Source organism: Panthera onca, chromosome D3 (assembly GCF_046562875.1).
Source record: "Panthera onca isolate mPanOnc1 chromosome D3, mPanOnc1 haplotype 2, whole genome shotgun sequence".
NCBI classification, from domain to species: Eukaryota; Metazoa; Chordata; class Mammalia; order Carnivora; family Felidae; genus Panthera; species Panthera onca.
This window is the reverse complement of record NC_138350.1, coordinates 57,785,396-57,798,840: the sequence shown is the minus strand read 5'-3', so window position 1 is coordinate 57,798,840 and position 13,445 is coordinate 57,785,396. Positions and strand designations below refer to the sequence as shown.

Here is a 13,445-nt window from a genome sequence, read left to right as displayed (position 1 = left end):
GTTATAAGCAGTCTCACAGCCAGGCAGATGTCAGTCACCTCTCTAGGTATAATATCTACCTCCTTTGAAGGGTGCTTGTGAGTTGAAATAAAATGTACCTTCTAACACCTTTAAAAAGGCTGCCTCACCCTAAGACCAGGCATAGTCCTATTCCTGGCCCTGCTGCTGTCTGGCCATGCCGTGGTTCTCTGCCACTATTCCTCCAGAGCGAAAGAGAAGATACAATCATTTCCACGCCACCTACCTTCCAGAGCTGCGGGGATAATTGAGGTCAGTGGTGCTCAAACTTCAGTGCTCTTCAGAGCCCCTGGAGGGCTGGTTAAACACAGATGGCCGAGCCCCTCCCCAGAGTTTCTGATTCAATAGATGGGTAAGGCCTGAGAATTTTGCATGTCTAATAAATTCCTAGTTGATGCCCATGGGCCCATACTGCAGGTCTGGGGCCACCTTTTGAGCACTGTGAACAAGGGAACTTGCAAAAGGGATTTTTATTATTAAAAAATGCAGGACCCTTCTTTAAAGTAAAAAAGTACTATTTACTCAATGCCAACACCATACCTGATAAATTTCAATTTCATCAATCTCATTTGCTCATCTAAGAACCTATGGAAATTTTAGGAGATATTATAGACCAATCAGCTAGTCACCAAATGAGCCCACACCTGACAAATGAGCCTACTCCCTCCCCACCCTTTAGGAATGGTCAACTCAAGAAACCAGAAGACTCTCTTCTCCACCCCGCCCCGCACAAAAAAGCTTGTTCCCATCGAGAACATGTCTGGCTCCTACACACCCCTCCAGCTGTACAAACCTGGTCACAGACACCCAGAACCCACACATACACAAACATGCAAGGTTGCTCCCACCCCCTCCACACACCCTGGAAACCCACCTGCAAAAAGGCTCTGTCTGCGGTGAGCACAGCTGGCTCCCCATCTAGATGTGGGGGTCCTCTCCTAACATGGGGCTATTGTCTGAGTTAGAAGGAACAAATTAAAAATGGAAAAGATTCCCAGAAGTCATTAACCCCAAATCAGAAGGGCCTGATGTTGGTTCCTATTGGTGAAGACACGTGTTAATGGGCATGAAGTCTGGAGGGAGGGCCATTGGCCTAGGCTGGCGGTGGCTGTCAGCGGCAGGGGCAGTCACCACAGGGCTTGGAGCACTCAGGGGCGACGGGCAGCTGGAGCCACCCTGTGGCCAGCTCAGGAGGGAAGGGGAGGCAGAGAAACACAACAGAAAGGGTGGTCCCACGAGCAGGAGGCACCGAGGAAAGAGGAGAGGTTTTAACAAAGAGAAAAAGGAGGAGGGCAGAATGAGAAAGGGAGGGCTGGAGATCGTGAAGCCCGGGGAGAGGAAGGGAGGCGCAGACAAAGACAGCGGCAAGCCGACAGCGGGATGGACCCACGCCGCCAGACTGGAGCGTCCCAACCCCGGCCCTCTGGGGCTCCTGTCAGCTGCTGAGGTCACTGACATTGACCCCCTGGGGGCCACGGCCAGAGCGCACAGGGAGAGGGAGCGGAGCGCGGGACGCGGCTCGCCACCCCCAGGGGGCGATGGCCGGCGCGGGGGAGGCGGATGGAGGAGCCCACTCTTTTTCTTCTCCTCCCCCCTCCCTGCCCTTAATGGCTCGGTAATTGATTGGCCCCGCGTCCTATTTTCACCGCGGGCGGCCGGCGCCAGAGGTCGGCTAATATCAATATTTCCCGAGGCTGCTCCGCGGTCTAGATCTTCCTGCTCCAGGCCGCCCCGCCGGCCGAGAATTTACCTTTGGTTTAACAAGAAGTGGGAGCTGAGTCAGGGATTAGGGCTTGTCAAGTCAAGTCAACACAAATAAAAAAAAAAAAAAAAAAAAGAGGGGGGGATGGGGAAAGAGGAAAGACATTCGTCAACTCGGGGAGCAATCACGACAGCCTGGGGTTAATTGTGGGAAGGAGGAGGGAGGAAGCCAAGGAGGGAGGAGGCAGCGGCAAAGAGGCAGGGCAGGGAAGAGATGAATGAGGAGGGAGACAGAAAGGGATTTTAAAAGACCATGGAATCCTTATTCCTGTGGTTGGCATTTGAAGCCATCTGTAATTGGCCATTTTCCTTCTTCCCACCCACCTTGTCACCCCGCAGCCACCAACACCACTCACACAGGCACCCCTGCAGCCTGACCCATTTCCTTACCTCTCCCTCCCCCATAATATTTTCTGGTCCTACTTTAAGTGGCTCTTTCTCTCCAACCAGATGTGACTCATTCAAGGCAGAGAGAACTAACATTTATGGAGTATTGCTGTATGCCAGGCACTGTGCCAGGTGATAATCAAATATTAGCTCATTGAACCTCCTCAACAGCCCAGAAGACAGGCTCCATGGGTGCAGGGCAGGGGCTGTCCACTCCCCTCGATACACAGCACCCGGCTTCCTTCGTGTAGTTCATTCACAGTGGCGATGTGTTGAAAGATGGAATAAACGTACAAGCAAACGGCAGCCAGCCCATGCAGCGCAGACACTGTGGACGCTCGGCGAGCCTGAATGGGTTGCCCAAAGCCATACACTGTCCTCTCTTCCACTCCTCCTGTCTTCACTTCTTGTTCAGTGATTACCTGTAGATGATTGGTTTGTGGCTCTTTATTTTTTTTTTTTTTTTTTAATTTTTTTTTTTTTCAACGTTTTTTATTTATTTTTGGGACAGAGAGAGACAGAGCATGAACGGGGGAGGGGCAGAGAGAGAGGGAGACACAGAATCGGAAACAGGCTCCAGGCTCCGAGCCATCAGCCCAGAGCCTGACGCGGGGCTCGAACTCACAGACCGCGAGATCGTGACCTGGCTGAAGTCGGACGCTTAACCGACTGCGCCACCCAGGCGCCCCTGTGGCTCTTTATTAAAGACGGTGTAGAGACTCATGTTCCGCACTGGGATGCAGGACCAGGAGGTGGTGGCAAGAGACTTTGTGAGACAAAGAGCAGGGCAGCCAAGAATACTGTCCAAGTGGGAGTCCTCTCAGCAAACCATGGGGGTCTCCACCTGTCCCTAGGCCCCATTCTGCCCACAGCCCGAGCTGCAGGAGTCTGTCGATGAGCATCCCATGAAGTGCCCGAATTTCCCAGAACCGCACAGGGCTAGCGGTACTCCCCCAGAGAGCCTGTCTCCCCAGGCTGGATCACCAAACTTCTTATCCTCGGTCAGAACTGCGCTTGTGTGTCTCAGGATCTCAGAGCTGGGGCAGCCCGGGGATTGGAACACATGGTGGGTCCAAGTGGTAAACAATGACACTGGTTCCTCCAGGACACTGACCTCACCTGCAGGGGAGGTAGGGGGTATGAATGGATTTCCTGATACCCCAGAAGAACATCTGGGGTCCCTGTGAGCCCTGCTCCTGGCCCCAAGAGACCCGAAAGAGGGTGAGTGGATCCAGATCAACTCTGACCTTTCAAGAGCTGCCCAACAGCTCTCTTAATGCTTCTGCAGATCCATGGGGTCCCTGTGTCTGTTCCTACTCTGATCGGAGTGCTGAAGTCTCCCAAACCCAGCACATCTGCACATGTGCCCTGCCACACGGTGAGCCCTCAGGGAAACAGAAAGAGGAAAGCTAAGCAGTCCCCACCCCCACGTTCCCAGTCTAGTTGTAGAGAACAAACCTGTGCACTGCCAACCAATTACAGAACAATGTAAGGGGGCGTTACATCATCCTGTGGTTCTTTACACTGAGAATTCAGCAGAGTTCAGATACAGAAGAGCTCAGTGTGGCTGGACTGATTGGGATGGTTTTGTGGAGGAAGGGGGACAGGGAAGGGGTGAACGCAGTGCCAAAAACTAGAGGTGGATGGAACTGATGAAGGTGCCTGGGAGACTGGAAGTTACCCTGTAGAGTGAGCTCAGAGAGGCTGGAAGGAAGCCAGAGAGCAGAGATATGGCCCCAGGGCCTTCAGTGGGCCCTGCTGCCCCATCAGCAGGTGTAAAGTGAGGATGGGGCCTCCGTGATGGCCTGGGGCTCTGTCAAACAAACAATCCTGCGCCTGTTGAAAATTCCTCAGAGCCCTCCCTCAGCTCTTCTCTCAATCTCCCTGCTAATGTGAGTGAGGAGCATCATGACTTTTACAGATATGATTCATTGCCCCCTCCAACACACACACACACACACACACACACGCGCGCGCGCACACACACACACACACACACACACCCCTATCTTGTCCACCTGGCAGAGTCTTAGCAGACAGATAAGTATATTTCTCCTTGTGGTTGATTCCCGAATCCCAATCTCAGTCCATCCCCCATCGGTGTCAGCTCTCTCCCTGAGTCCAGGTCCGGCTAGGGGCATAGGAAGATGTGTGCTCCCTGCTGCCTGGGGCTTATGCCTGGTGCAGGCCAGCATAGAAGAAGCCAAGTTGGTCACTGTGCTAAGTGGTAGACAGTGGAAGGCAAGGGCAGGCATACAAGGACAGGAAGAGGTTGCAGGGATCATAAGAAGTGGGACCAATTTAGAACATAATCCAAGAGCTGCCCTTTAGTGAGGTCTCACCACTCTGTGCTGGCCACCTGCTTCCATGAACTCCTTCAGTCTTCACATTTCTACCAGAAGGGAGGTGCTGTTTCTCTTCTCTTACAGATGGAGAAACAGAGGCCACAGGAGGTTAAGAGCAGAGGTTAGTGGCAGAGATGGGGTTTGACCCCTGGGCTGCCAATTTAGGAGCCTCAATTCTTAAACTCACTGGTGCTGTGTGATGATAACCTGCTGTAACCAGGTGGCTGGAGAAAACAGCAAGTCCCTTTGTGACTTCATAAAGAGGGAACTCGATTTTCCCGTATTCCAGAGGGGGTACGTGAGATGGTGTCCCCTGCTCTCTGTGACTGTCACTCCTTCGGCCCTCCTGCCTGCTTGGCAGGATGAAGGACAGGTTTTCATAGGCAGACAGGAGAGGCCAGGGTCATCGCCGGCAAAGGCTCACCCAGCGCTGCTCCTGCCGCCCAGACGTGTGCTCTGATCGTCTGCTGAAAATGTCACGCGGGAGACAGGCACGCTCTGATCTTCAGAGAGCTGCGGTGCATCTGTGATGACATGTGGGCATCAAGATTTGCATATTTATTATAGATAAGCTGTCAAAATGTATGTTGTCAATTTCACCTTATACTCCAGATTTAATGGTGCGCGTAAAGGACAGAAAATCTTTAATATTAATATTAATATGATTTTAGATTATAAGACCGCATTGTAGATATCAATCAGCCAACCCTTAAGGACATGTCACTCGAGTTGATATAGTTTATAGAAAATTAATGTAATCCATCCTGTATGATCTATTACAGGGGCATGAAGAGAAAAAAGAGCGTGTGTGCTTGGGGCGGGGGCTGGGGGGCCATTATTACTTGCCACAGTTCTCCATACGTGCTCATTTGTGTTCGTGCCTGAAACATCAGAAGGGGAATTGGCGGATTTCAGACTCGGCACGGACCTTGGGGATCCCCCGTGCCAATGCTGTCACTTTGCTAGGAGGAAAGGAAGGCCCAGCAAGGGGAGTGATGGGGCCACCGTCACTCAGCTTGTTGGTGGCAGAGGTGAGCCTGCGCTTTGTGAGGGCTCTCTGCACGTTGCCCAGTGTGCCCCGTGACTCCCTGATATACTCCCATCCTCCCCCTCATCCCCAGTTATAGGAGGCTGCTCGGGAAGGTGGCTTCTTCATCTGTTTCAAAAGATCCCAGGGATCCCCTGGTCTTCGAAGGACTCCTCCCCATGAAGAGGGGCCTGCAGGGCCTTGGCCATGGACAGAAGGGCTTTCCTGGTGATTGCAGAAGTGCCAGCATGGTCTCAAAGCCCCCACTGCTCACTCTACCTGTGTTCTGACACCTGAGGCTTTGGCACTGACACTCTTCTTACTTAAATCATGGACTAAACATCTATTAGGGGCATGGCAGTATGATGGGAATAGAGTGACCACCAAGAACTGTTCTCTCTGGGTGGGAAGGGATAATCCCAGGAACGTCTTAGAACCTGGGCTGAAGCCCCTGCCCCAGCCTGAGGTGGTGCCATCAGCATTAGTTAAGCCCTCGGGTTTCTGAAATGGACCTTTTTGTTCCCAAGTGCCACCCAGGCTAGATGAGGCCTCCAGGGAGCAGCAGTGGCTCCTGGGCTCCCAGCTCTTCTCTCAGGTCCTGTTGTCCCCACTGCCTACCCAGCCACCCACACCCAGCTGCCTTCAACTATGCAGAAAAAACTCAACTTTATTTTCCATGCAACCGCCCAAAGTCTATAGCCCTCTGCCAGCTGGGTCAACAGGTAACCCAAAGCCCATCCAGATCTGAGAGACCAGCTCCAAAATCTGTTCCCTTAGTTGCTCAGCTATAAGACAATGGCCGACCAAATAGTCCTTGTCTAGGCCTTCATGTCTACACCATAAAATGCAAATGAAAAGACACACGCTGTGTACCTCACACACTGCTGGGCACGACCCGAGAAAGGTGGCAAACACATACAGCACCAGGTGTGGTTTCTGCAGCTCCGGGTCTGGAACCCTGGCACTGCTGGACAGTAATGTAGGCAGAAAGGAGGGGCTGTTCCCGGGAGCTTCGGTTGGGGGGGATGGGCAGCCCACTCTTCTGGGGTGAGGCTCAGCTAATCCGGGCGCCCAGGGTTTGAGGGGAGAAGGTACAGACTAGGGAACATGAGAGACAGTATCCCTGGTCTGCAGGCCTCCGCTCCTCCAAGGGCCTCAAGTTGGCTCTCTGGAAACCCTTACCTTACCCAAAGGATGTGGAAGCAACAATATGTTGGTGCCTGAATGTCCACAGTAACCCCCTCACAAGGCTCAAGAGAACACCTGGTCTCTCCCCAGGCTTCCAGCCCAGGAATCTTCCCCTCAGCCCAGGCCCCAATCCCTGCTCAGTTTCCGCCGTTCATTCCCTCTCCCTCTCGAAGAATCAGGCAAGTCCTGGTCATGGTAGTTCACGACGGTGGGGCTTATAAACCTCCCATACTTCTTATCGGAAGTAAGACCAGGCCTATCAGGGCTCCATAAATCACAGAGGCATAGAGGGTGGGCGAGGCCCAGGCCACTGGGGAGACGCAGGGACCTGAATGGACCCAGCCGGATAGACACGCTCTGGGCTGCACACAGATCTCAGCATCTTACTTACATACCACAGCAGACGATCAACACCTGAAGCATTTTTCATCCTGTTCAGACTACAAAAGCTTCCTCGGATACTTCTGTGTTAGTGATTCCGTACAACGGCAAAATGCTGATAGGAGAATTTTTTTTTTTCTTTTTTTAATCTTCCACCAAAGGCTGGGAGAAAGATGACCCAGAGAAGGGGGAGGGAGGTACAAATGAAGCCAGACAAAATGAGGAAGGTATGCCATCCTTGAGCACACTTCTTTTTCCCAGGAAATGTAGCAAGTCATGGGAGGGTGAGGGTTTGGATCTGGGAGAGTGTGGCCATCCCTACTAACCCTGTTGGCTCAGAAACCCACCAGGCTCACCCCATCCCTCTCTTCTCATCACCCGCTGCTCTGGGGCCCAGCTATTAAAGGTTTAAAGTGGAGTGAGTGGGGACAAACCTGAGCATCCAGGAAGAGAGGAAACACAGTTGGGGCCAGGGCGGCAGCCCTGCTCTGGCCAGGCTCCCACACTGCCCTCCTCTCTGTGGGCCCTTAGCACCTCCAAGGGGAAGTAACAGGAGACAGTTCTTGGCTCCCTCAAACTCAAGGAGTCTTAATCTGATGCTCTCAGCCTCCTGTGGGTGTGGCGGATGGTGGAGTAGGGGGTGGACCATGATCAGTTTTAAGAGATCTCGTGATCCCCTAAAATTGTATGAAAATGGCATATGTGTGCATGTATGCCTACATGTGTGGGTATATTCGTGCCTGTGTGTGTACTGGGGACATTTTTCCAGGAAGAATGCCTTCAGCGTCCCTCAGATTCTCAAAGGGCAAGGGACTCCTCTGAACCATTAAGGAACCCCTGGGCTCTCCCTCCAGCTGCTGAGCTGTAGTCAGGGCCTCATGAGGCAGGCAGTGGGCTGCCCGGTGCACAAGGCAGGACCCTGCGCTTCGTAAATCAAACTCCAGCCAGAACAAGATAGCTTGCCGGTGACAAGGGTGGGAGGTGCTCTCCAGGGCCCGGCAGCCAGTGGGGGATGAGCAGGCTCTCTGTGTGGGAAGGGAAACCAGAAGGGCATCCCAGCGGGCTTTGGCTCTGAGCACATGGCTTTCTCGCAATCTCTCGTCCTTTGTGCCCCGTGGCCCGCCAGGAGGTTGTTTTCTCTCCCTGACCCCGTCTGTTCAGCTCTGTGTCACCAATATCTGTTTTTATGTATTCTTGGGTCCCCTTTCCTTCGTTTCCTCCATTAATACTTCTCGTTCAGGGGAGGATAAACAGGGTCATAATCACGCCATAAAGTGAGCCACAGGCTGCGTGTCGCTTATTGCCCAGGGGTCTGCTAATTGGAATTTATAAAGTTCAATAAAAACTATAATCCAATAAGGGCTGAAAGTCTTCTTCATTTATCTTAGGGGTAATATTCTCCCTGCCCGCCCACCCGCCTGCCTGCCTGCCAGCCAGCAGGGAGGCCAGGGAACAGGGAGCAGGCACCAAACAGGCCTTCCCAGGGGGCCGCAGAGTTCCTAAGAGTCGCTGGCCCTGAATCAATGGCAGGGTGGCCAGCTAAGGGAGAGTGGAGGGCCCGGTGGGGGCAGCTCCCACCCAATCAGACATGGTGGCCACACTTCAGAGGCTGAGAGACCTCCACGGTCGTAGCATTATCTTTTATACCATTACAAACTTTCCCAGTTACGGCTCCCCCGACCCATGTAATTCCCTCCCCTCCGACCCCCAGCCTCTAGAAGAACTCAGGCAATCTACTGTAGAGAATCCTGTGTAAGGGTGTTGGGTGCAAACCTGGGATTGAAGGTGCCTTCCCTGTCCCTGGCCTCAGGAGTTCCCACAGAGCAAAGTGCCACGGTCACCGCATGGCATATACCCACCCAGAACTAGAGCTGTCTCAGTCACCCAACCTGTGCTCTATTGGTCACCCCCCACAGTGAGGGAGGCAAGAGAAGGTGGGGAAAGGGGTTCTCACAGCCAAATGGAGGCTCTGCGCCCTGAAGACAGTTAGAGAAATATGTCAGACAAAGCGGCAAACTAGCATTCTGGTTTGCCCCAGGGACAGAGGTTTCCCGGACATGTGAACTTCCTGCTAAAACTGCAACAGAAGAATGGCACAAGAGGGCACTGTCTCCGAAGTGTGCTGAGTGGTGGGGAAGGCAGATGGAGCTCACCTCCACCAGGCACCTCCTGGGAGGACACATCACCTCTGCCTGTAGCCATTCTGGAAACATCACCTCTCCCTAAGTACCTCCTGCAAAAACCGTGGAGTTTCCCATCACCTTCCAGGAAGCCCTCATTTGAAAAATGAAATGAGTGCCCTCCAGCAGGAACACACCTGCACCCCAGTTCCAAATGCAAACAGCTGGCCCATTGCTGGGAAAGCCAGGGCTCCAGGCACTCTGCAAGTGGGAAGAGGGGCAGGGCTCTCAGCCACTGATGCCAGCCTTCCAACCAGAACAGAAAGAGGCAACGACTAAGCCCCACGGCCGTCGGGGCTTACTGGGGACTAGGTGGAAGGGAGAGACCTATAGAGCCACTGCCCCCACCAATCGCCATGCTGGGCTGGGGAGTGTGTGCATGTGTGATGCCAAAAGTAGATGGTGCAGCCGCCACAGCCTCCCAGGGCTCCACAGTCTCACATGGAGATAACAGAGGCCAGTGCAGCTCTTGGGGGAGGAAAGGTTGGTCAAGAGGTGAACCAAGGAGGAGAATCGGATCAGTGACGTACCCCAGGTGCTAAACTTCTCAGAGAAGGGGACCCGACTTGGTGTTTGGGCTCGAGAAGGAACTCCAGGAAGAAAGAATGTCTACAAGTGATGGAAGAATGGTCCAGGAGGGTGGGGCAGAGCCCTGCAGCAGAGGGAACAGCATGTACCCGGGTCTGGAAGGGGGCAGAGGGGAAGGCGTGGTGCACCGGGCAGGCAGGGGCTGGGGCCTCTGCGCTAAGGAGAGTGCAAAGTCAGGAAATGATTTTTTGCCAGAAGAGGCATCTTTCCACCTGAGAACCAGAAAGATCTAATACCCTAAACCCTCCTAATCCATCTCCAGCCTCTCTCCCCTTTCCCTTCATACCCTCATCATTCATTCATTCATCCATTCATTCACTCATTCATTCGTTCCACCAAAGGGCATCAAGGGCCTCCAGGTACCCAGCCCAGTCCAGGTGGCAGGGTCCCGGCAGTGAGGAAAGCAGACCGAATCCCTGCTTTCCCATGGGATCAAGTGTCCTCATCCAGATCATCCACCCTGGGTCCTGCCTCTGCTCAGGCCGTTCCCGTGCCCTGGCACGCCTTTCCTTTTCTCCACCCAGTCCAGGCTTTTCAAGCTGGGGATCCCCACCCGCTTTGTGAAACTCCATCTGCCCTTTCCGATCATCATCTCTCTTCCCCTAGTGAAGCAGCCAGAGCAGCAGCAGCCAGGGCCCACTCTCCCAGAACTCTCCGGGCCCCAGGCAGGAGGGCGGCACCCCTGTCTCTAACACTACTGCTGAGGCACTGATCCGGCACCAGCCTTCCCTACCCTTCCCTTCAGACTGTCAGCTGCATGAAGGAGGGGTCCCTGCCTCCCTCCAGTGCTGTTCTCACCATGCCACCTCCACTAGTTCAGAAGGAAAGAGAGCATGACTCATGACTCGTGCTTTAAGCTCCCTTTGGAGGGTGGGCCAAGAAACGCCAATTCCTACTACTTCTGTGCGGGAAGCCTTGGCCAAGGGAAAAAGGCCTTGAGAGGATGAGATCCTCAAGGAAGGAGGTCAGGACGGGCAGAAGGCTGGCGGGGGTGCAGAGATACGCATGTAGCCGGGGGAGGAAAACTTGTTGCATCGCATCGGGAAATGATGAAAAGCAAAAACAAAAAAAGGGAATAAGGGAAGTCACTGGGAGAGGCAAGATGGAGTGTAATCTGAACCACAAACCCACCTCCTCCAGGCTCTGGAAGGCTTTTACTGTACTATAAAAACCACTGCCGAACAGCAAGCCTGCTTGATGACAAAGAGAGATAATTGGCTCTCATGCAGATTTAAGCCCAAAGTTATCAAATAATAATAGCACGCAGAAAGAGACACAGGCAAATGGGCCTGGAGAGCCCGCTTCTTCCAAAGGACGAGGATTTGTTAAAAGTATCTAAATTATGCTCCTGCAATGGAACAGGGAAATGGGGCATTTTTTTAAAGAAAGATTTTCTTTTAATGCTTGGATACATTTTTAAAAGTTCCTTTATAATTAGGGCTGTAATTTATATAATTTATTTTTAAAATATCCTTTTTTTAATTTCCACCCGGTCCAGTTAAAGTTGAACTGAAAAGCCCACAGTAAATGATTTTTTTAATAAAACCGTTTAAAGGAGCCCCAACCTGAAGCGGAATAGATATGTGGATTTTCAGAGAAGAGGGGGAAAAAATCATATATTGAAAAAATAAATTTCCTAACCCATTTTACACCCCAGATTTTATTACCACTGGAAGGTTTTTAAAATTCTAATTCCCTGTGCTTTCCTTAAACTGTTTGTTTACCACCAGGGGGGCTCCTTGGCTTGGGACCAAGAGCTCAATGGGTCAGCTTCGGATCAGTTTCAGATGCCTGGCCCAGGCAGTTTCACAACCCCCCTTATCCCTCATGTGATTTGTCTGTTTCTGGTCTACCTCCCTCTTCAAGTGAACTCTGAGCCCCCTAAGATCAATACCATGCTAGAGGGAGAAAGCTCCCTTCTCCCCCTTTAACATCCAGCACTGAGCTATGCATACAGTAGTTGCTCAATAAGTGTTTGCCAATGATGTGCCACACTATGGAGAGGCCCTAACCCGCCAACCGAGTGAAGGCCAGAAAACCTTCACAGGGAGCTGCGGTTCCTGCTATAACACCCTCTTCCTGACGGAGTGGTGAGGAGGTCATCTTTTCAGTGCTTAACCAAGGAGCCCCTCAGATGTGGGTAGAGGAGCCAAGAGCAGATCACTTGAACACCAGGGACAGAGAGCATAAGGGCTGTGGTTGTTTTGGCCGGGTCAGATGGGGCAAATGCAGAAAGAGGGACCAAGAGGAGCTGTCAACTAGACACACCGATGTCCCCCTCTTTCAGGGACTTGCCCTGAGCATCTCCTATGTTTGCTGGGCTCAGCAGAACCATCACCTAAGAGATGCCCGCTCCATACCTATCAAAAGGTGCGTGCACACACACCTACACATCACCCGTACGAAGGGACAAACTTAGGTCCCCGTGAACCAACCAGAGGACACACGGGAGAGGTAGTTACAACTGTAACTGCCATAGCCAACAAGGGATGGAAAGGTTCATGAGCATTTACGGGAGGCTCCGTAGGAGGAGGGGGCATTGGAACTTGGCCTGAGAGCACAGGTTGGCTACACCTAAGCATAAGGACCAGGCAGAGTATTCGTTCTGGAGGCTGGGGGCAGTATGAGCACAGGCCTGGTGGTGGGAATGAGCAGTGTGAAGAGCCTGGTAGATGAAACTGAAGGTTGGTGAAGCGAATGTAAGGATGGAGAAAATCAAACCCGCTCAGTAACAGCAGCCCATGCCCCGGCCAGGGGTTCTCGGAGGCTTTCTCTTTGAGCAGTAGAGCTCCGACTGCAGGAAGCTCACACTGCCTCTCATCCACAGACACACGCTTGCTGAACCCTTACCGGACCACGGAGACGCCCATAAGGATGAAGTTTGCTCCCACTCCTGGGCTGCTCCTACCCTTTCTGGGGGGCCACCCCACCTCCAGATGACAGACAAGCACTGAATGAGAGAGCCTGGCAGGCGGCAGGGAAAGGCCATTACAGCTGGAGCAGCCCTGGCAGCCTTCTTGGAAGAGGGGAAACTAGAGCTTCCCCTTGGAGGATGAAGGGATCCATACTGGAGCATGGAAGGGAGGGTCTCTGTTTCCTTGAGGTCTCCACAGCGAGACCACAGCCAGTTCAGGTGGGCGGCAGGTGGTGGGACAGGTGGAAGTTTTCTCCTCTCTTACTGAACCCCTAGGGGAGACCCCACCCCACCTTTCCCAGCCTCTGCAACCCCTTCCTTATGCCATTAGCTCCCTGCTCCTGCCAGTATGCACCCATGGTCCCCAAAGGCCAGTAAGTCCTTCTGCAGGGAGAAGGGGGTTTCCTAAGAAGACCAAGGCAAGGAAGAGGAGGGGGAGGAGGAGAGGAGAGAGAGAAGGAGGAAGAGGAGGAGGAAGAGGAAGAGTTTAACTGCCTTAAAGGAAGCTCCCTTGGTAGGGCTTGCACGGGGTGCTGTGGCTTAGCAGGAAGCCGTCTTGGACCGTGGGTCCTCTTGACCGTGCTTCTGTGCGTGCTTCCCACCTAGATGCCTGGCTCTTCCCAGTGCCTGGGACGCTCGTCAGCAAAGTATGAACT

At 53.0% G+C, this 13,445-nt stretch overlaps 1 protein-coding gene and 1 long non-coding RNA gene across 50 annotated transcripts in view; one reads left to right on the top strand and one right to left on the bottom strand.

Moving 5' to 3' along the window:
• Nucleotides 1–13,445, top strand: part of CELF4 (CUGBP Elav-like family member 4) — a 299,755-nt gene that overhangs the window by 39,490 nt on the left and 246,820 nt on the right. The window lies entirely within an intron of this gene.
• Nucleotides 2,856–4,942, bottom strand: LOC132665938 (uncharacterized). The gene is made up of 2 exons (XR_009604357.2): nt 4,509–4,942; nt 2,856–3,285 (listed from the first exon to the last, which is right to left on the bottom strand). It is a non-coding gene; the product is annotated as an uncharacterized LOC132665938 (long non-coding RNA).